The sequence below is a fragment of the Narcine bancroftii genome, chromosome 1 (assembly GCF_036971445.1).
Source record: "Narcine bancroftii isolate sNarBan1 chromosome 1, sNarBan1.hap1, whole genome shotgun sequence".
Lineage (NCBI taxonomy): Eukaryota > Metazoa > Chordata > Chondrichthyes > Torpediniformes > Narcinidae > Narcine > Narcine bancroftii.
The window spans coordinates 220786853-220808511 of NC_091469.1; the positions used below are offsets into that span (position 1 = coordinate 220786853).

At 41.8% G+C, this 21659-nt stretch overlaps 1 long non-coding RNA gene across 3 annotated transcripts in view; it reads left to right on the forward strand.

Annotated features, from left to right (window-relative positions):
* Nucleotides 1–21659, forward strand: part of LOC138739308 (uncharacterized) — a 149827-nt gene that overhangs the window by 98806 nt on the left and 29362 nt on the right. For all 3 annotated transcript variants that reach the window (XR_011342162.1, XR_011342160.1, XR_011342158.1), the window contains exon 3: nt 5330–5494. This is a non-coding gene — a long non-coding RNA (uncharacterized lncRNA). The remainder of the gene's footprint in view (nt 1–5329; nt 5495–21659) is intronic.

Consider the following 21659-nt stretch of genomic DNA (forward strand, 5'->3'; position numbering starts at 1 on the left):
ACATCCTGGGTGGTTTCGGGACTTGATGAAATTATAAAGGCAAATGATGCCTGAGTGGCAGAGGGACTCGTGCAGGGCATGCAGCTAGTTGTCGTGGAGCGACACACAGGTTAAACTTCCCCGGTCGGTACTGGATGTACGTTGCTAGCTCGACTCTCCAGTGCAATTTCTTATCATTCTTGATCTCGCCTGTGTGGGTGACGTTAAACATGAATGCCACTGCACGCTGGCCGGTGAGGAAGGTGAACCTCCTTCCGGCCAGGTAATGGTGCCAGTGGCGAACTGCTTCCACAATTGCCTTGGCCTCCTTTTCAATGGCAGAGTGCCCTAGCTCAGAACCTTGGAGGGTTTTGGAGAACAAGGCAACAGTGCGCCCCTCCTTGTTAAGGGTAGTGGCGAAGGCTACATCGGAGGCATTGCTCTCCACCTGGAAGGGGGGAGTCCTTGTCCATGGCATGCATCATAGCATCTGCGATGTCCTGCCTGATGCACGTGAAGGCTGTCTTCACCTCAGGTAGGAGGGAAAAGGTGGTGGCCTGGGCCTGTGGGTGGACCTTGTCCAAAAAACAGGGAACCCACTGTGAATAGTACGAGAAGAGACCAAGGCATCTGAGGAGGGCCTTGAGTGTGTGGGGGAGGGGTAGCTCCATTAATGGGCTCATCTGTTCTGGATCAGGGCTGATGACTCCATGTGCCATGATGTACCCCAGGATGGTGAGGTGGGTGGTGCTGAACATGCACTTCTCTTTATTGCACATGAGGTTCAGCTCCTCAGCCGTCTGGAGAAATCTCTCCAGGTTGGCATCATGGTCCTGCTGGTCATGGCCACAGATGGTGATATTATCCAGGTACGGGAAGGTCACCTTTAATTTGTGCTGGTCTTCAATGTGATCCATCTTCCTCTGAAAGATGGAGACCCTGTTAGTGACCCCAAATGGAACTCAGCAGAACTGGTAGATACGCCCGTCTGCCTCAAAGGCAGTGTAAGGCTTGTCCCGCAGGTGGATGGAGAGTTGGTGATAGGCCAACTTCAGGTCAATAGTGGAGAAGACCCTGTAACAGGCTATCTTGTTGACCATGTCGGCTATCCTTGGTAAGGGGTAGGCATCCAGTTGGGTTTACTGGTTGATGGTCTGACTGTAGTCTATGACCATCCTTGTCTTACTGCCCCCTTTGACCATCAGGAGTTGGGCTCTCCACAGGCTGGGTTCTACAACACCTTCCGCCAGAAGCTGCTGCACCTCTGCCTTGAGAAAGTCTCTGTCAGCTGCGCAATAGTGCCTACTTCTGGTGGCTATCGACTTGCAGTCTGGTGTGAGGTGTGCGAAGAGGGCAGTGGGGGCGTTGTACAGTGTGGTTAAGGGTTGGCCGGGCTGGTGGACGGTGCATTGTAGAGCGTGAATGGGGGTAGGGCCCCCCTAAGGTGAGGGTGATACTCTGCAGATGGCATTGAAAATCTAAGTCCAGGAGGACTGGGGCGCAGAGTTTGGGCACAACCAGAAGCTTGAATCTGGTGTATGTCTCCACCCCCCCTCCCCCCACAGTCAGATCAGCGGAGCAGCACCCAAGGGTGTTAATGGTTCGGTCCTGGGCGGCTAAGGTGATAGAGAAGGTGGTGGAGTGGATTTTGAGTTTCAGTGAGCGGGCCATGTTCAGGTGAATTAAGCTCTCGGTGCTGCCACTGTCAAGTAGGCACTTTGTTACCTGCCCGTTGATCTCAACGTCCATCATGGAGTGCCCGAGGCCGTGAGGGATGTCTCTGAACAGTGTGGTGGCCGCTAGGACCATCGCGGGGTCCAAGTTGCAGTTCCCCGATGGTGGAGGTGAGTTGCGGCTGGTGTTGTCCTCTGAAGGCGCTGGGTGCGTCGAGAGCGGTGAGTGTTGGCCAGTAGCATTCACCTTAGGCATGGGGTGCAGTGGGTGATGATTGGTGGCGTCCATTGGCGTAGGGTGCGTCAGGAGGGCAGCCTGGTCAACGCCCGTGTTGATCACGTCATCATCGTCGTCATCAATGTTGGTGAGGTTGGCAGTGTGCACATTGCAGGCCTGGGAGGCCCCGAGTTGCTGTGGTTCCTGCGCGCCCCCTGCCCAAGATGGTGGCACCGCATGGGGGTGTGTGGCGGTGGCATGGCTGGCCGCCTTCTTCAGCTGTACTGGTCGCGCCAGAGGAATTGACATCATGCTGTTGTCCTTCCATGCTGGTGACTGAAATTGACCCCTCAGTGAATGCTGATTAGCCCTAGCACCATCCTCTGCACCTCTTGATCTCTTGGATGGACATGCTGAAGGACTTAAATACAGCTGAATTTAAGAAATTAACAGGACTGCATCATCAAAACATTCAGCTGCAGTGTAAACACTTCTTGGTGCATTAGCGCTGCTAACAACATTGCCCTGCTGGGAGATCCATAAACTAATGGCGGCAGATTCAAAGCATGCCGGGCCACGGGAGTTGCTGGACCATAGAGTGTCAGATTAGAGATGTACCACCTGTAGTCAGCTTGTCTCCTGAGAGGGAGGTGAAGAGATCCAGAAATGGTCCAAATTGATGCAAGGCGGGTGGGTGGGTTGATGAGTTCTGCAAAGAAGCAGGAGGCAGCCTCAATGCATTTTGCATGGGAGCCATAATATAGTCTATGTAAGTAAGCAATTTTTATTGGAAAATTAAAAAGCAACATTTCAGAATTATTTCAGCAGATAATCTAACATCTTCAATCTAATCCCATCAAATGTAACACTGAAGCAAACCAACAGTAGTTGTCCATTTGGAATGACTTTGGTAAGCAAGGACAGAGATACATTTTTACTTAATTTAAAAAGAAAAATAATATTGTTGACATAATTCCAAAAATCAATCCCAAAGGACAACATACAACAAATTTGCATGGAGGTAAACTCTGAAATTATGTCAAGAAATTTAAATTCATTATTCTACAATTTATGCATTTATACTTAGCATAAAATGTATAAAATACATTTGCAACAAGCAAAACAGTAGCATCTATTAATACTACAATACAAATAGTAATTTACTCCCTTGAGAATGAACATTAAATTTTACTTTTAAATTTAGACATACAGCATGGTAACAGGACATTTCGGCCCACGAGTCCGTGCCGCCCAATTAACCTACACCCCTGTACGTTTTGAACAGTGGGAGGAAACCAGAGACCCGAGGGAAACGCTACGCAGACACGAGGAGAACATACAAACTCCTTACAGATAGCGCAGGATTCGAACCCCATTCCCGATCGCTGGCGCTGTAAAGGTGTTGCACTAACAATTGTGCCAACCATGCCACCACTACACCAATTGTGCCACCCACATAATGAATAATATTGGAAAACTATTCATGCCCTTTAATGTAGACTGCAATGCTCATAAATATAATCACAATACGTAATGTCAATTTGCAGCTTTTGTGAAAAATTGCAACTTTCAGTTCAGGCTTTCAAAAGTAAACATAATTGAAGTAGTCAGACTTATTAAATTAATTCAATAATCTCAGAGTTTAAGAGCTTCAACATCCTGCTCCTTTATTGTTCAGCAAGAAGCCCTCAAATAGTTCAGGAATTAGATGGATGTGGATCTGGAAGTTGTACCTCCATGGTTACAAATTAGATGGATATTTGTGGTTGGGAGCTAAATCTGTAGTTAATTAGGGTTGAACTCCTGGGGACAGTTGGTCTCTTTGACCACTGTTTGGGCACAGCATGATACCAACCTATATGGAGTCAAACTGTGGCTCGGAGATTGTTAGAGATAGTGATTTTGCTGTGTCTTTATGCTCTATAACGGAAGATCACAGAAATGTGCGTACAGAGTGGTTGTGTGGATTCTATTCATTCTTGAGAATTCTTAGTTCAGTGGCTTAGAATGCATTTTGAAAAAAATGGTAATGACGATGAATAGACACAATGAGTAGACGCAAAGGAAGAGTCACGAAGTTAAAATGTTAATCTGAACATTTAAAACAAAACAGTCTGTACAAGACATTGGTAAAGCCACATTTGGTATGTTTGCAGAACAGTACTGGTTGGATTGCTGAAGGAAGGGTGCCATTAAACTAGAAAGGGTGCAAAAAAAATCACTAGGATGTCACCAGGACTGTGCAGTAAGGAGAAAAGTGGATAGGCTTGGATTGTTTTCTCTGGAGTGTAGGATAATTAGGGATGATGTTATGAAGCTTTACAAATTTATAAGGGGCAAAGGTAAGGTGAACAGTCTCAATATTTTTCCCAGGGTAGAAGAGTCTAAAAATAAACATCATAGCTTTCAGCCAAAGGGAAAAAGATTGTAAAGGGACCTGAGGGGCACGTTTTCACACAGAGACTGTTGCATATATGAAATAAGCTGCCAGAGGAAGTAATAGAGTTGTTACAATAATGACATTGAAAAGACATTTACGCACGAACATGGATATGAAAGGGGAGAGGCTAGGGGCGAAACACAGATAGAAAGTGCTAATTTAGATGGGCAGATTTAACATAAATTATTTCTAATCCAAAATATTATACAAGTTATGGTTTTAATTTTCAGATGAAACACATATATGATTTTTACACAGAAATAAAAGAAAAAGTCTGTAAAAAGAAAAGAAAAAATTTCCGTACTTGCCTCCGGAGTGGTCGTTTACACAGCACTTTTCCTAAGCCCTTTTATACTTCCTGTGTTCATCAGAGGGTGGACTTCGGATTTATTAGCCCAGTTATTTATGGAGTGCCTGCCGTCAATTTAGACTGCAGCGTAAAATGTGAAAGAGTCTTGGTGGAAAAATTACGGGATGAAATTTAGCAAATCATTTACATCACGACATTTTTTCACCGCCAGTGGAGCAGCAAATTTGCACAAATTTTCTGCTTCTCAGCAGCTGTGTAGAAGTGCCAATGTACAGATTTTCAAGACATTTCTTTAATAGTTTATTTGAAAGTTTTGACAATGAAAGCCTCTAAATGCCTTTGTGAGAGCTCAGTATTAGCCAATTAATCATTTAAATAGTGTAACTTTTTTTGATAAAGAAACATGACCAATTTTTTCTCACAACTTCAGCATCAACTTTATCTTCGGAGAAGTAAGAGTCATGATAAAATGAAAAGAAATTACTGAAAACCTTCAGTAGGTTAGGCAACGCCTCTGGAGGGAGCGACAGAATTAACATAAAGGTGACAACCTTTTATCAGAGTTCAGAAACTTTACAAATCAGATGTGTTTAAAGTGGCAAACAGGGTGGAAATGCAGAGTGCATGAAAGGAATATCTATGACAGAGTGGAAAGCAGAAAATATTGTAGGATACAAGTGGTGCTGCAACTGGTGGTTTATCAATTGCAGGTGATCTGTCTGGAGAAGATATAAATGGAAGGAGATGAATGAAAACAGTGATGGAGAACAAGAATATGTTGGAATTGCAAGATGTTAAAACAACACTGCAGCTACTGAATGTCTGAAATATAACGAGAATGTCAGAAATATGCAGCAAGCCAAGCATCATCTATGGTGAGTGAACAAAGCAAACATTGCTGCCTGATCATATTTCACAAAAACTGGCATTTTTTTTTGCACCAGAAATGCGAGTTACCAGAATTAATGTCAATTCCTTAGGACTTTAATTTGAAAATTTGGAAGAAGATATGCCAACTGGAAGTTTTGAGACCCAGAACTTGCAAATTTTGACACAAGGACATTAATGTTAACTTATTTTTTCTCCACAGATGCTGCTGCACTGGCTAATGATTTCCAGCATTCACTGCTTTTTGCTTTTTTTACATACAAAGTGTAGGCATTGTGCTATTGAGCACTGTGGTACGCAGCCTCCCCAGAGCTTGGCTGATCTTCCAGTGGCCCCATTGTGCTAGACTCAGCACTTCCAGACCAGGACAGCAAAGTCACCTTCGTATCCATAGATGAACTGCACATGGAGTGTCTTCTTCAAACTGAAGGACGACCAATAAAAAATGACATAGAACGTGCATTTTTTTTTGCTGTTCTGAAGTGTCTGCCTACCTTCCGGGAGTGGCAATTCACACAAGAATGGCCAAAACTCCAAATATCCGTACTCACACCGCGAGTTTAGAGAGAATACCTGAAGTGAGGTATTTATGTCCTATTCATTAGCCCATTGTTCGTGGATGGCCTGCAGTTCAGTTTTGCCTGCAGTTCAGTTTAGACTGCGTGAAAATGTCAGGGGGTCGTGGAGGTAAAATTTCAGAACGGGAATTCACGTTACAATCCTTTTATACAGACTGTGATCCAGAAAATTGTGAATAATTTCCCAGAATGCAGCAGCTGTGTAAAAATAATATATATATATGTATATATATTTTATTTCGGATTCAAGTACCTGTGGTGTTTGATATCTCACAATGCCAACATTTTTTCTTTATTTTCCTTCTTTTTTCATTCATCTCTTTCAATTCTCAAGTTCTCCAGGCAAATAAACATTCAACACCTTCTATTAGCTGTAACTGCCATTGCTTATGTTATTTAGCTTCTCTGGCTTTTACATTATTTCAGATATTTACTTTGCTTCTACCACCGTCCCCCCTCTGCAACTTAAATACATTAAGTTTCTAACTTCTCAGAGTTATGGTCACCATCCTCCATCATTTTTTTTTAAATTTAATCTCCACAGATGTTGGCTAACATGCTGAATATTTTTACTATTTTATTTAAGTTCAATTTCTTTCATTGGCAATGTTTTGGTTTTGGTTTTGTGATTGATATCAAGGTGAGTTGTGATTTCATCCAGTCTTGCAGAAAACAAGCCTGTGTGTTAGTTTCACTGCCATCAAGCATGGATTGCTCAAGATAGAAACAGTTGTTGTGTTCCTAATAAGTCGTCACCTTTATTTATTGTTTGCATCATGTTCGCATGGTAAAGACGAGATAGCATTTCTCCAGGACCAAGGAGCATATTTACATAAATATTAGAATGGAAATTAATCATATTAAAATATTAAGACTTGTACAGTAACAGTCCCCTATCCCCAAATATTCTGGGAGTTCAGGAGTCTGATGGCTTAGGGGAAAAAGTTGTTACCCAATCTGCACACAAGGGCCCGAGTGTTGCAGTGCCTCCTAACAGATGGCAGAAGGGAGAACAGTTTACTTGAGGGGTGTGTATAGTCCTTCACAATGTTAATTGCCTTTCACCTGCATCGAGTGTTGACAATGTCCTTCATGGTAGGAAGAGAGCCCCCAATGATCTTTTCTGCTGATTTCACTATCCTCTGCAGGGTCTTATGGTCTGAGGAGGTACAGCTTCCAAACCAGGCAGTGATACATTTGCACAGGATTCTCTCGCTACATCCTCTGTAGAATTTAGTGAGGACGGAAGATGAGAGATAATCTTTCCTCAGCCTTTGCAAGAAATAGAGGCGCTGCTAGACTTTCTTGGCTGTGGAGCTGGTTTTAAGGGACCATGTGAGGTTCTCTGCCAAGTGCACTCTGAAGAACTTGATGCTCTTGAGGATTTCACAATGATCAATGAATAATGAAGCGATCTCACAAAAACTTAGGTAGGTTTGGAGAAGTGCCTATTTGGAAGATAGGTAAGGGGCAGTTGGTGCTCGGAACAGTGTTGAGTCAAAAAGCTCAGAGAGCTTATACTCTATATGTTTTACAAATATTAATTGAAAGGATGGATTCAAGGTAAACATGTATTTCATTGAAATTAAATCTATATTTTCTTCTTTATGAGTGATGTTGATAGTATCAATATTGGTAGATTAAATTAATGTTGGGTCAAAGACTCAGATATTTATTATTTATAATGGTGGATATTTTGCAATGTTGATTTTAGATAGTCTGGGACTTTAAATTCAATATCTGATGTTTACCATTGTCTTCATTCACTAGTTGATTTGCTACATCACTTGTCCATTGGTGTAATGCAGAATTTACTGAATTAATGTATCTCATGATGAAGAATGGTTAAAAAAAATCCACAGTTTTGATGCTGAATGAGTATAATTGCGATTATGCTGTGCGATTAACTAAACTAAAACATGGTGTCAGATATCCAAATGTTTAAATCTTGCTCTCTATACATTCATATATAATTTTTCTTTAGGTATTTGCCAACAGTTTCAGGAAATTTTGTTAAAGAAATGAATAGAAACATAGAAAATAGGTGCAGGAGTAGGCCATTTGGCCCTTCAAGCCTACACCACCATTCATTATGATCATGGCTGATCAGTGCCGGTTCCTGCCTTCTCCCCATACCCCGATCCCCTTAGCCACAAGGGCAAATCTATCCTAAGGAATCGGCCTCAACTACTCCTTGTGGCAAATAATTCCACAGATCCACCATTCTCTGAGAGAAGAATGTTTTTTCTCATCTCAATCCTACAAGAACTTCCCCCTTATCCTTAAACTGTGATTCCTGGTCTTGGTTTTTCCCAGCAGTGAAAACAACCTTCCTGCATCTAGTCTGTCTATTCCTTTAAGAATTTTATATGTTTCTATAAGGTCCCCCCCCCCACTCAATCTTCTAAATTCCAGTGAATACAAGCCTTTCTAGGCTTGAATACAAGTCGATCCAACCTTTCTTCATATGCAGCCCTTCCATTCCTCTTATTAATTTAGTGAACCTTCTCTGCACCCCCTCCATGGCGAGGATGTCCTTCCTCAGATAATATTCCAAGTGTGGTCTCACGAAGGCCTTGTACAGCTGCAGTAGGACCACCCTCATTTTCATCACTTTTCTTTCTTAGAAAACATCAAAAGAACATAGAAATCAACAGCACAATACAGGTCTGTGATAGTACAGGATACTATCACCAATGTATATATTTACATATAGTAGTAGTGATTGGCTGAGAGCTGTAGCCACGCCCACCGGCAGGTCATAAAGGGCTGCTCCTAACCAGACCCAGGTCAGTCTGGACTGGTCGACCTCGATGTACTACGCTCCACTCTTTTGTTAATAAAAGCCTTGGATTGAGTCAACAAATCTTTGAGTCATTCGACGCGCTACAAGGTCATTCAGCTCAGAGGGTTGTGCTGACTTAATAACCAAGTCTAACAACTACGTAGAATTTCCTTATTCCATAACAACCCCCCCCCCACCCCGGATGAATGTAATCTTTAAACATGACGTTGAGTTCAGAGGGTGGAAGAGCAGGCAAAGCTGGAAACTTGGAAGGGACATTGAGAGTTTTGAGAAGGCAGAGAGGAAATGTGTGGTGGATATTGAGCAAATAAACTGTGGGGAGTTCTGTGGGAGTCGAGACTGTGCTTGGGGTGAGGGGATGATTTAAAAATGAGGTCGTTCAATGACATATCACTGGCAGTAAGGTCAGAGGAAGAGAAGAGTGAAACTTATTGGGAATGGGAATGAAATATGTGTGTGGAAACAGACGTGGGTGAGATCTTGAATTAATGATCCCCAGTGATACAGCCTGGAATCAGCCTAATTTGTCCATGCTGATGAAGTATCACATTTCCTGGTATTTGTTCCATATCGTTCTAAATCTTTCCTCTCACGTACCTGTCTAAATACTTTTAACCCATAAAAACCACCAAACCCTACAGCCCAGAAACAGGCCCTTCGCCTCACTCAGTCCACGCCAAATTAGTTTCCCACCAAATCCCATTGACAAAACTGTTCCATACCCCTCCCATCCTTGTACTCATCCAATCCTCTCAAACATTGAATTTTTTTATTTAAACATTTCTCCATATATGCAGTGGTCAAAGATTAATATAACAATACAAATTGCAAAAGGAAAACAACATACATGACAGTATATATCCCCCCAAAAACTACCCCCCCAACTCTCAACATAATTAATATAGAAGGTACAATATAGTTATGTGGGGAAAAAAAGAGAGAAGAAACTTTCAGGATTGCACAAAGGGATACCATCTAACACATATTTAAACAGATTTAATTTATATAGCTCAGAGGTGATTCTTGCCGGTCCAGAGGCACAGGGAGCATAACATTACAAATTTAATCTTAATATTTGATTACACGAGTGCCAAATTTGTAAAAACATAGCATATTTATTTCTCAAATTATATGTCATTTTTTCCAAAGAAATACAGCTTTGAATTTCTGCGTTCCATCTTGCGTATCTGATTTCCAAGGAACTGCAATGCATTTCCTTGCCACTGCTAATGAAGCTTTAATACATTCCAATTGATATATTGACAGTTTTCATTCAGGTCTTGTTCCTTCAATATTTCCTAATAAAAATAAATTTGGATTGTGTGGAAATGCTACGTATAACCATATAACCATTTACAGCATGGAAACAGTCCATGTCGGCCCTTCAAGTCCATACCGGTTCACTTGAACAACTCCACTAGCTCCTCTGCAAACTCCTAAGGAAGTAGAGGTTTCTTCATGACTTGTAACTTGTTCCAAAAATTCTATAAATTCACATAAAAAGGTCTTTCTTTGGGACAAGACCCAAGTTGAATGAAAAAAAATAGTTCCTACCACATCTAAAACATTGATCTGATAAATCTGATTTCAATCTATTCAATTTTTGTGGTGTAAGATATAACTGATGTAAAAAATTATATTGCATCAATCTATATGTTTCATTAATACTGTTAGTCATACAGTCCCTGCAAAGATCTGCCCATCTTTGCTGATTGTTAAACTAGTTCCCACCTCTGACTAGATTTACAAACTTCTCATTTAGGAATTCCTATATGTAATAAGGAATATATAATAGAAGTAAGCTTCTTCACAATTCCTCTTCTAAGAAAAAAATCTACTTCACTGCAACCAGGCAACAACATGGTTGGTCCCAGCTTATCCCTCAAGTATGCTCTCAATTGAAAATTACAAAAAAAGGTTTTTTGAGTTATTCCATATTTATTTCTCATTTGTGCAAATTGACCACTTTCATAACAATCTTCAACATTTATAATCCCCTTACAACACCAAATATCCAAAAAATTATTGTCTTTTGAAAAAGATGTAAAAAAAAATGGAGTCAAAGGCACTTTGGGTGATGCTCGCTCCCTTACACCAATTTCAAGTACTTCAACAATGGTGTTTCTTTTTCACCAACCATCAATTTTGCATCCCATTTATATATGAATTCCTCTGCTTTTCTCTCTCCTATTTTAATCAATTTTATTATAACCCATGCCAGTTTTTTCTTCTCTTTCAAAAAAAAAGTAAGAAATTTCATTCGTGTTCCTTGATGACATTAGGAAGCTTTAGGCCTTCCAATTCATATTTCTATGTTAACTTTCTCTATAGAAATGCTTGACATTTTACCTTTCCATAGGAATTTATTTATATAGTTATTCAATTCTTTAAAGAAAAATTGAGGTATTAAAATAGGTAATGTTGAAAAAGGTATTGTACTCTTGGAAATATATTCATCTTAATATAATTAACGCTTCCCACTAAAGTTATATGCAAATTAACCCACTTTTAAAAATCTTCCTCTTCCTTTTTAAGTAATGGTAGATAACTCAATTTCTAGAAATTCTTCAGATTATTATCTGTACAAATCCCTAAATATTTAATACCATCTTTTGGCCATTTAAACTGGGTATCTCTTTGGCATTGACTATAGTCTCCTTCCGTCAATGGCATAATTTCACCTTTATCCCATTTTATCAAATGTTGACATTGAGCTCACTTCCACCACCTCTACCAGAAGAGTTGTTTTGTTTTTCAATTACTGTGCAGTTTTCCTGTGATGTAATTGCCAATGTCCACATAGTTTTGACAACCTGCTTTAGCTGGTAACCTTATCTTTAATTTGGAAGCTTCTGGGTTAAGTTACAGTTCAGCCTTCACTGACATTGGGAAAACAATCTTTCAGGGTGAATGTTAAGCCAAGGTCCTGTCAATTCTGTATATTGGGCTCTATTTTTTTTTCTCTCCTAACCCAGAAATGAAGATCAAAACTAATCATTTCTCTTGTATACTGACAGTTATTTAAGCCTATAACACAAAACATCTAAGACATATAAATCTGGTCATCAACATATTTTACGTCATATCTTATTTTCTATTATTCTCCATTTTTCTTGGCAGAGAAGTAAGCCTGGAGCAGTTATGGTCAACATGGGGTTGGGTACCCAGCAGCAGTGGGTTAGATAACATTTGTCAAACCAGAAAGAACATTCATAGTTTTATTGCTCAACAAAAATAGATTTGAACACTGTGTTTGCAATGTTTTTGAAGTATTCTCCATAACCACTATTAGGAAGGCTGCATGCTGATTTTACATCTTTGAACAATAGATGGAGAATAGTTGCTCTATTCACCAACATTAGAAAATGTTGTGCTTATTTAAATTTAGACATACAGCACAGTGACAGGCCATTTCAGCTCACAAGTCTGTGCCACACAATTTTACACCCAATTAATCTATGCCCCCAACACATTTCAAATAGTGGGTGGAAACTGAATGCCCAAGGGAAAATCAACACGCAGACACAAGGAGAACGTGCAAACTCCATTCAGACACTGCAGGATTTGAACCTCAGTCCTGATCGCTGGCACTGTAAAGGTGTTGCGCTAATGACTACGCCAAACGTGTCATGCAAAGTGAAAACTGACATCGAATGTAGTTATTGTAGTTGGGCTATGTTTATTGACTGAACTCGCATTGTGATTTGGTTGGTTAATGGATTACTTTTATTAATCTACTAGTTGTGTTAAGAGAGAATAAGGAGAAGGACTGATAATGCCTTGAGCTTAGGAGAGAATAAGGAGAAGGACTGATTATGCCTTGAGCTTGGAAGACAGCGGGGTACCCTTGTTGAAATGTACAAAATTCTTACAGAGCTTGGCAAGGTAGCTGCAGGAGTAATGTTTCCTTTACTGCACTGGCTAAAATTAGGTATCTCAAGATGAGGGTCTTCCATTCAGGAAAAAGATGAGCAGGAATGTCTTTACCCTGTCTTTGAGATTCTCTATTCTGAAAAGCCATGAACACTCAGTAATATTTATGGATTTTTAGATACCACGGAATTATATGGGGTTAATGCAGTGACATGGAGCTGAATTAAAACTCAGTCATGATCTTCTTGATGAGGGAGTAAACAAGTCATTGAATGGCCCATTCCTGTTTCTCTTTGGTGTTCTTTTGTTATTGAGGTATTTTCTGTTTCTCAATGAAAACCAAGGCCTACCACTTTATTCCTACAAGTCTCTGCAATGAGAATACAAATGTGACATGGACTATCACATCTTGGAAACATACATTTTTGAGCATAACTATTTTTCTGTGTCAAAGTGGGGAGAAAATAAAGTGACGCTCATCTGTCGAAGAGCAGAGAAACATCGAGACTGCAGATCGTGGGATCCTTAGTAACAAAGAATTACTGGAGGAGCTCAGTGAGATGGACTGCATTTATTGGGAGGTGGCCAATGTCTCAAGTCTGGACCCTTTAATGTGACTTGATAAGGAGATCAGACCCAAAATCTTGTCAGGGGCAGTGAGAGTGGGACTGTGAACTAGAGGAGGAGTAGTTCAAAAGCAGTGGGAGAGGTAGGTGCTTGTTTAAATTACTTTATTGGATAATTAGCTATAGCCAATGAAACAAAGATAAGCTCAAGCACAACGCCCATCCAATAGAGGAGTGGGAATCTCTGGCTTTGCTTGGAGGGTCTTCAGTGAGGAGAGGCTGAGGTTGAGTGCAATAGTTGATTCAAGGTAAGGACAGGTTTTTCTTACTCTGTCCTCTTTAATAAACAGTGGGAATGACAACCAAGGCAGGGACAAGCTCCTCTTGCAGAATGCAGACAGTCAGGGAAGCCAACACCATCCCTGATGACTTCATCTGTGAGAAGCTCATCTAAATGAAGCTCCTTACAGAGCGTGTTAGGAAATTGGAACTGGAGTTGGGTATCATTTGGGATTCTGAGGGGGTGACAGTCAGGAGTTGGAGGGATGCGATCACACCTAGGATGATGGTAGCTGGGTAATAGAAAATGGAAAGGGAAGAAGCAGTCAGTGTGGAAATCCCCTCAGCAACAAGAATCCCTTTGGATATTGCTGAGGGTTTGACCTTTCTGGCCAAGGCAGCAGCCAAACAAATAGCACCAGGCATGTAACACCGCAAGAACTCACCAGAGCACTTCTCTGGGACCTCACCACGTTGCTCCAGCATCTCACCGCACCGCTTCGGAAGAGCTCCAGCACATTGCAGCTGTGGCAACACCATCACCCCTGTCAGCCTTCCCCCTATTTTCAGTTCCCCACCCATGTTCACTGCACCTACCCCATTCTCAGTACCCCACAGCCCCTGTTCATGACACTCCACACCCCTGTTCTCAGCACCCACCCCCATTCTTAGCACCCCCCCACCCCTTCCCCTCCATTCTCGGCACTTGATTCTTTAATGACCGGTCATTATTCTGCTTACTCTGCAGGTCACTATAAATTATACAGTGCCAAATACAAAATGGCAGCCACCAAGGCCAGGACTCGTGAGACCTACTTGACACCATTTTGATGAGCTCTGGCTCCTAAAAATGTACTACTGCACCTCTGAGTAGCACCGTGGTTGTCACTGACCCTCAGAAGGGAAGGGTGAAGACTAAAGTCATAAGGGACATGATAGACAGGAGAACAGCAAAGAAATTCTGTTGTTGCAAAAGAGACTCCAGGATAGTGTGTTGTCTCCCGGGTACTTGGATCCAGGATGTCTCTGAGCAGGTGCAGACTATTCAAATGAAGGAGGGTAAGTAACCAGAGGTTGAAGTAGATATTGGTACAAAAAACATGGGAGGGTGTGGGGTAGAGGTCCTGAAAAGTATATTTAAGGAGTTAGAAAAGAGGCTGAAGAGCAGGATGTCCAATGTTGTAATCTCTGGATTATTCCCAGTGCTACAAGCTGGGAAAGGTCAGAACAAGAAGGTAGCACAGACAAATGAGAGGCTAAAGAGATGGTGTAGGGGTTAGGGTTTCATGTTCTTGGATCATTGGAATCGATTCTGGGAAAGGGGTGGCCTGTACAAGTGGGACGGATAATACGTGACATAGGACAGGCAAAGGGGGCAAAATTTCAGCCAGTGGGATGAGTTGCAATGCAACAGAGACACAGAGTCTAAAGCAAGGGGTCTTCAAAGTGGTCGATATCAACCCCTGTGGGTCAATGGGACTATCCAAGAGGTCAATAAATGCCAGGGGTCAAAAGGGAGTCGATTAAAGCCAAAGAAGGATGTCAAATGAACTTTTGCAGTGGAAAGAAGGGCCAGATCAATGGAAAATATTTTCTATGGCAGTGGTGGCCAACCTCTTGCAAGACTGGGTCATTGGTGGACACCTTGTTGTATTTGGCTTTGGCCTTTGCATAAGTTGAGAGAGAATGGGAGGACGGACTGAGCGTGGATGAAAGAAGTATGTGTTCTTTGTACCTTTGATAGCGCCCCCTCTATCCAGCACCACCACCACTACCCCCATCCAGTGCTGCCACCACTCTCCCCAACCCCTTGTTCAACACCGGGATTCCATGCTGGGTGGTGAGGTTTAATGAGGGATCAAGTATTCGATGAAGGGGTTGACAGTCTAAAATATTTGGGGAACCCTGGTGTAAAGAAACAAAGAGGGGGCTAAAGATTTTGTATTTAAATGCTCACGGCTGTAATGTTGTGGCCATGGATGTCATTGGAAGCTGAATGTCCAAGTATACACAATTAATTGAAAGGATGTGCATGTACGCAGATGAGGTGGCGTGGCTCTCATGGTAACGACCAACATTAATTCATTACAAAGAGGTGATATAGGATAAGAAGATGTAGAATCCTTGTGGGTTGAGTTAAGAAATGGCAAGGCTAAGAAGACAATTATATACAGACCTCCAAACAGTAGCTGGAATGACGATAACAAATTACAGCAGCAAATGGAAAAGGCTTGTCAGAAGGGCAATGTCATAGGGGATTTCAGCATGAAAATACATTGGGAAAACTTGATTGGGATTAGATCACAAGGCAGAGAATTTATAGACAGCCTATAAGGTGGCTTTTTAAGAGCAGCTTGTTGATGAGCCCACTAGGGGATTGGTTGTGCTGGATTGGGTGTTATGTGATGCACCGGAGATTATTTGAGAGCCTAGAGCAGGGGGCCCAAAACAATTGGACCATCGACCCCTTCATGGAATACTACATCTGTCATCAACCTCAAGGCATGGAAACCCAGCACTGGATAGGGAGGGGGATGGAGGGGAAGCGCTGGACAGGGGGAGGCACTGGACAGGGGGGGTGGGGGGGGGAGAGGAGGGAGCTACTAAAGTTACAAAGAACACATACATCTTTCATCCACGCTCAGTCCATCCTCCCATTCGCTCTCAACTTATTCAAAGGCTGAAGCCAAATACAACATGCGGGCAACAAAGCCCTTTCTCATGAGAGGTTGGCCACCACTCCCATAGGTGCTATTTTCTGTTGATCTGCCCCTGCTTTCTACCATAATGTTCAATCGACATTTCCCCCCCCACCATGTTATCGACCCACTTTCATCCCCTGGCATTTATCAACCCCTTGGATAGTCCCATCGAACCCCAAGGGTCAATATAGAACACTTTGGAAAACCCTGGCTTTGAGTAAAGGAACCATTAGGGCCAATAATCACAATATGATTGAGTTCAATTTGAGATTTAACAAGGAGAAAATAAAGTCAGATGTGTCAGTATTTCAGTCGTGTAAAGGGAATTACTCTGTTATGAGAGAGGAACTGACCAAAGTGGATTGGAAGAGGGTATTAGTCGTGAAGACTGCAGCAGAGCAGCAATGGATGGAATTTCTGCAAGAAATGGGGAAGGTGCAGGATAAATACATAAAAATAAATAAATATTCAGATGGAAAAATGTTAGAACTATGCCTGACAAAGGAAGTCAAAGCCAACGTAAGACCAAAAAGAGAGTATACAAGTCAACAACAATTTCTAGGAAGATGGAGAATTGGGAATTTTTTAAAAACTTGCATAATGTAACTAAAAAAAAACTCATCGGGGGAAAATATTGAGTATGAAAGTAGGCTAGCAACTTCTATCAAAGAGGGTGGCATGTTTGGCATAGCAGTTAGTGCAATGCCTTTACAGTGTCAGCGATTGGGACCGGGGTTCGAATCTCACGCTGTTTGTAAGGAATTGGTATGTTCTCCTGGTGTCTACAAGAGTCTTCCCTCGGGGCTCAAATTTCCTCTCACCATTCAGAATACACCAGAGATTATAGGTTAATGGGTGTAAATTGGGCAGCACTGATTCCTGGGCTGCAAGTGCCTGTTACTGTGCTGTATGTCAATATTTAAAATAAATTTAAAAGGATACAAGGAGCATCTTTGAATATATAAATAATAAAAGAGGTGAAAGTAGATATAGGACCACTAGAAATAATAATGGGAGACCACAAGGCAGAGGAACCATTGGGAGTATTTTGGATCAGTCTTCAGCGTGGAATATATCAGCAGTGTGCCAGATGCTGAAGGATATCGGGGAAGGGAAGTGAGTGTAGTTACTATTTCAAGGGAGAAGCTGAATGGCCTTGAGGGAAAATCTATTGGAATATTTTGAAGAAGTGACAAGCCAGCTGGATAAGGGAGATGTAGTGGATTTGCAGAAGGCCCTTCACAAGGTGGCGCACATGAGGCTACATAACAAGATAAGAGTCCATGGTTTAACAGGAAATGCACTAGAGTGGGTGGAGCATTGGGTAATTTGCAGGAAGCAGAGAGTTGGAATACAGGGATTGTATTCTGGTTGGCTGCCAGATGCTAGTGGGGTTCCACTGGGGTTGGTGTTCAGGCTGCTTTTACTTATGTTGTATATAAATGATTTGCATTATGGAATGAAAGGCTCTACGGCAAGTTTAGTGATGATGTAGAGGAAACAGAATGGTTGCAGAAGGACTTGGACAGATTAGGAGATGAGCAGAGACGTGGCAAATGAAATATAATGTCGGCAAGCATACAGTCATGCACTTTGATAGAAAAAAATGAACGGGCAGAATATTTTTTTTTTAAATGGGGACAAAATTGAAAATACCCAGATACAAAGGGAACAGGGCGTTCACATGCAGGATAGCCTGAAAGTAAATATATATGTTGAGTCGCTGGTGAAGAAGATGAAACCAATGCTGGCATTCATTTCATGAGAAATAGAATATAAGATCTGGGGTGTGAGGCCGAGGCTTTAAAAGGCACTGATGAGACCTCACGGAGTATTGTGAGCAGTTTTGGATTCCTCTTTTAAGAAAGAAGGAAGAGGAGTTGTAGATAGTGTTGAAAGTTCTTGATGGTTTCAAAATGATACAGACAGGATGCAAAACTGAGTGGAAAAGTGGCAGATAGAATTCAATCCAGATAAGTGTGAGGTGCTGCATTTTGGAAGGTAAAATCTGAAGGCTGAGTACAGGGTTAATGGTCGGATACTTAACAGTGTAGAGGACAGATGGAGGTTGGGGTCCAAATCCATATATATCTCAAGGTTGCCACACAGGTGATAGGATAGTTAAGAAGGCTTATGGGATGTTGGGTCTCCTTAATAGGGGATTTGAGTTCGAGTCTGGTCCTGTGGCTAAGAAAGGAAGGGAGGAGAAAAGGTGAGCTATAGTGATAGGGGATTCCATAGTTAGGGGGACAGATAAGATGTTCTGTGGAAGAGATTGAATATCCCAGATGGTATGTTGCCTCCCTGGTGCCAGGGTCTGAAATATCTCCGATCACGTTCATAGCACTCTCAAGAGGAAGGATGAGCAGCCAGATGTCATGGTCCATGTAAGGACCAATGATATGGATAGGAAGGGTGAGGAGGTCCTGTAAGGAGAGTTCAGGGAATTAAGCGCTAGGTTGGGGGACAGGACCTCCAGGATTATGATCTCAGGATTGCTACCTGCGCCACATGCTAGTGAGGTTAGAAATAGGAGGATAATGCAGCTTTAACACTTGGCTAAAGACATGATGTAGGAGTGAGGGCCTCATGTTTCTAGATCATTGGGCACTCTTCCAGGGAAGTGGGACCTGTTCCGACAGGATGGTTTAAATCTGAACTGAAGGGGGACTAATATCCTTGTGGGGAAGTTTACTAGTGCTGTTCCCGTGAGGTTAAACTAGATTTGTGGGGGGTGGATGGTGGGGGAGGGGATCCAGAGTGCCAGAGCAGATAGTGGAGTGGAGGAGAGAAAAATTATGTGAAAATTGCAGGCACTGTTAGAAAGTCAACAGGTTGTACATGGTGGAAGTGTTCTCAGGTGCATCTATTACAATGCAAGGAGTATTATAGGAAAGGCAGATGAACTAAGAGCATGGATTGGCATGTGGAGTTATGACATTATGGCCATTAGTGAAACTTGGTTGCAGGAGGGGCAGGACTGACAGCTCAATGTTCCGGGCTTCCTTTCCTTTAGACACAATAGAACTGGGGAGGGAGAATGAAAGGGGGAGGAGTGGGATTGCTTTTATGGAAAATATCATAGCTGCGCTCAGGCAAAAGAGACCAAAGAGTTCGAAACTGAAGCTATATGGATGGTCCTGAAGAATGGGAAATATATGACCACTCTCATGGGGTTGTGACCACCCAAAAGTAAGCAAGTATTAGGAGCAAATCTGTAGAGAAAGAGAGAGAGAGAGAGAGAGAGAGAGAGAGAGCAGACAGCTGCAGAAAACATTGTGATAGTAGGAGATTTTAATTTTACACATATTGACTGGGACTTCAACACTGTAAAAGGACTAAATGGCTTGGAGTTTGTCAAATGTGTTCAAGGAAGTTTTCTAAATCACTATATAGAGGTACCAACCAGAGAGAATGCAACACTGGATCTTCATTTAGGGAACGAGACAGGACAGGTGACAGAAGTATGTGTTGGGGAACATTTTATGTCCAGTGATCATAATACTATTATTTTCAAGTTAATTATGGAGAAGTATAGGTCTGGGGCTCTGGTTGAGGTTGTAAATTGGAGAAAGGCAATTTTGAGGAAATGAGGAAGGATCGAGAATGTGTGGATTAGGATGTTAATTTCCAGCAAGGATGTGCGTGGTAAGTGGAGGTCCTTCATAGGTGTAATTTTGAGAGTACTGTGTTTGTATGTTCCTGTCAGGTTTAAAGGCAATAGAGAACCTTGGTTTCTGAGGGATATTGGGGATCTGGTTCAGATGAAGAGAGAGGCATATAGCAGGCATAGACAAGATGGAGCAAATGAGATGCTTGAGGAGTATAAAAATGAAAGAAAAACCTCAAGGAAGAAATCATGAGGTTGCTTTGGTAGACAAAATTTAGGAAAATCCTAAGCCTTTCTACAGGCATATTAAGAGCAAAGGGATAGTAAAGGACAAAATTGGTCCTCTCAAAGATAAGAGTGGTTGGTATAGTATGGAGTCAAAGCAGATGAGGGACATCTTTTTCTTTCATCAGTATTCACTCAGAAAACAGACACAGAGTCATGGGAAGTAATGAAAACAAGCAGTGATGTCATCAAACCGATACAGATTAAACAGGAGGAAGTGCTTGCTGTCTTAAAGCAAACATGGGTGGATAAATCCTCAGGGCCTGACAAGATATTCCCTTGGATCTTAAGCGAGGCAAGTGTTGAAATTGTAGGGCTCTGGCAGAAATATTTAAAATGTCTGTAGACACGGGAGTGGTGCCAGAGTATAGCTCACATTGTACCATCCTTTAAAAAGGCTCCTAAAATAACCCTTGAAATTATAGGCTGAAGAGCCTGACGTCAGTAATAGGTAAATTATTGGAAGGTGCTTTAAGAGATCAGATATACAATTACTTGGTTAACCAGGGACTGATTGAGGCAGTCAACATGGCTTTATGCAAATGAAATCGTGTTGATGAAGAAAAGGATGTGGACTTTTGTAAGGCCTTTGACAAAGTCCCATATGGGAGGTTAGTCAGAAAGGTTCAGACGTTAGATATTCATGGTGAAGTAGTGAACTGGATTCAACAATGGCTGGACGGGAGAAGCCAGAGAGTAGTGGTGGATGATTGCTTTTCAGACTGCAGGCCTGTGACTAGTGGTGTGCCTCAGGGATCAGTGCTGGGATCATTGCTGTTTGTTATTTATAGCAATGATCTGATGGATAATGTGGGAAATTGAATCAGCAAGTTTTCAGATGACACTAAGATTGGAGGCGTTGTGGACAGTGAAGAAGGTTTTCAATGCTTGCAGAGGGATCTGGACCAGCTGGAAAAAAATGGGTTGAAAAATGGCAGATGGATTTTAATGCAGACAAGAGTGAGGTGTGGCATTTTAGAAGGACAAACCAAGAAACAACATATAAGGTGCATGGTAGGGCACTGAGGAGTGCAGTTGAATAGAGGGATCTGGGAATACAGATCCATAACTCCTTGAAAGTGGCATCACAGATGGATAGGGATGCAAAGAGCTTTTGGCATACTGGCCTTCATAAATCAAAATATTTAGTATAGGAATTGGGATGTTATAGTAAAATTGTACAAGACATTAATGAGGCCAAATTTAGAGTATTGTGTACAGTTTTGGTCACCTATCTACAGGAAAGATATCAATAAGATGGAAAGAGTGCAGAGAAGATTTACTAGGAAGTTGCCCAGATTTCAGGAACTGAGTTACAGAGAAAGGTTAAACAGGTTACGACTGTATTCCCTGGAGCTTAGAAAAATGATCGGAGAATTGATAAAGGTATTTAAAATTATGAGGCGGATAGACAGAGGGGAGCTGGGATACAATCCAGAGGATATGAGTTAAG